Genomic DNA, 2175 nt, shown 5'->3' on the forward strand with positions numbered 1-2175 from the left:
TTCAAATCGGATTCACGGTGAAAGTGGATTTCTGATCAATCTCCGGTGGATTTCCCCCTTTTCCCCAATTCCCTTCTCTGCGATTCACTTCTCTATCTCTTTCTCGAGATCTCTCACTCTCTCTATCTCTATCGTGAGCTGTACGTGTACTGGTGCACTTTCTATCTAGAAGAGAAGAGAAGAAAGAAAAATGGAGTATCGTGAGAGGTCTGTGTTGTGTGGAATCTGTCAGGACTATGGTGAGGTGAGTGTGTGCGTTATGTGTTCCATGGGAGCTATGTATAATGTTCTTGAAGGTCCAAAAATGGAAGAAGACCAGTGTGTGTGCGTGTATGGAGATGCTGCCTGAAGAAGATGATGATTCCTCCTCTTCCCTTTTTTTCGTGTATCTCTTCCCCTCTTTATCAATCCAAAAAATCTGCTGAATATGTCCCTTTGTGTGTGTATATATGAGGTGAGGGTGGGGTAGTGGTGAGGTAGGTGGGGTCACGTGGGGTAGGGGGATAGTGGTGAGGTGGGGTAGAGTTTGTTAGGATAGGGTAGGTAGGTGTTGTTTTTTTAATTGGGTGGGTTGTTAGAATATTAGGATAAAATAAAATTAGTTAGGGGTTTGTTATTTTTGTCATTTTGTGGAGGGATTATCACACGGGTGAGGGCACACGGTAGGATAAGATAAACAATAGGTAAAAACGATATCGGGAAGGGACGAAATTAGGTGTCTACAAGTGTCTTCTGAAATCTGGCAAACATTAAATCTTTGTGGACCATGGCTTTCATTTGGATTGTGACAAGTGCACAGATAGCTGATTGTGGGACTACCATTTAAGTTATACCTGCAGTGTTTAAAATTTTGCAAGTTTAGCCACTTCAAAACCAACTTTAGACATACGACGTTTGAAGTGCCGCTCACTCAAAATCATTTTCAGACATATGGTGTTTGAAGTTAGTCTTACAAAAGCCAAATTTCGGACAAAATACCGAAAGTTAGGCATTTGCTTGTGCAAGCAAACTAGACGATTTTGTTTGAAGTGTGGCTTGGTGAGCAAATGTTGACATTTTGTCTAAACTATAAAGTTTGGCTTTGGCTGGTTTTCGTTTGAAGTATATCTTGACAAGTCTGGACGTTTAGACAAATTTGTCTGGACCTTGGTTAGGTAGTCGCAAACTTCAGACATTTTTATTTGAATTTTGGCTTGACAATCCAAATTTTATACATTTTTGTTTGAAGTTGGTGAAACTTGTGAATTCACTTTGTTAAAATTTACTTCTCATAATTGAAATTTCAAGATTAAGTAATTATTATAGAACCGACCGATACTTTTGTACATCTCAATCAGGAGGAAACGTTTTATTAAACTAGGATACAATAATAACATACCCACTGTATTTCCACAAAGGTATGATGAGAATGTTGTTACCATAGACCACCAATTCAAGACAAGACGATCTGATTTCTGAAATTTCTAACGTATACAGATTTTCTTCAAAAGGCTACTTTAAATGAATTTGAAGTCCTCTTCCCTATTACTAGTTGAAACACTTGGTATCATAGACCTATTGAATTATCAGGTATTTTTAGGTAAGACTTTTCATGTTACCTTTAGAGTTGAATTTATGCTTTTCAAAGTCAAACCACTGGCCTTTATAATTTCAAACAATCAAATAAATGCTGAAAGCATTAGGTAGATTTTCCTCATGTTCTTGGTGGGCAGTACTGGCCTCATCCATCAAAACAAAAGGAACTAGAAAGCTACTCTGAAAATCAAGAAGTCCAATCAGGTTTTAACCAAGTTGTCAATCACTCAATAAAAAGAAAACCAAATTCAAACTTCTTTTTGCTTTTTATTAACATAAGGTTCAAACATGCTTATAGCAGCATTGTTTTTCAGCCTGGAAAAGCAAACACCTGCTGTAACACTAAAATCAGACCAGCCACTGGAAAATAAGATTACATAGTCCAATATAGACACAGAGCCTTAAGCTGAAGCAGCAGCTTCTTCCAGCAACTGTTTCACCTTGGAAATGTAGTCGTTCATAGCTTCATCGGTGGATTTTCCTGCCATAAATGCACAGTGCAGTTAGTTGTGCTTCTCATACAGCCAAGGAAAAGGAAGTCAATCTGAACCATTGTTAGATCACATACCTTCAACAGCCTTCCATGCGTCCCACTTTGCT

The 2175-nt window shown here is 38.2% G+C and overlaps 1 long non-coding RNA gene across 1 annotated transcript; it reads right to left on the minus strand.

Moving 5' to 3' along the window:
* Positions 1-1806: 1806 nt before the first annotated feature.
* LOC124893885 lies at positions 1807-2175 on the minus strand. Its single transcript, XR_007050932.1, has 2 exons — positions 2144-2175; positions 1807-2056 (listed from the first exon to the last, which is right to left on the minus strand). It is a non-coding gene; the product is annotated as an uncharacterized LOC124893885 (long non-coding RNA).

Source organism: Capsicum annuum, unplaced genomic scaffold (genome assembly GCF_002878395.1).
Source record: "Capsicum annuum cultivar UCD-10X-F1 unplaced genomic scaffold, UCD10Xv1.1 ctg66818, whole genome shotgun sequence".
NCBI lineage: Eukaryota > Viridiplantae > Streptophyta > Magnoliopsida > Solanales > Solanaceae > Capsicum > Capsicum annuum.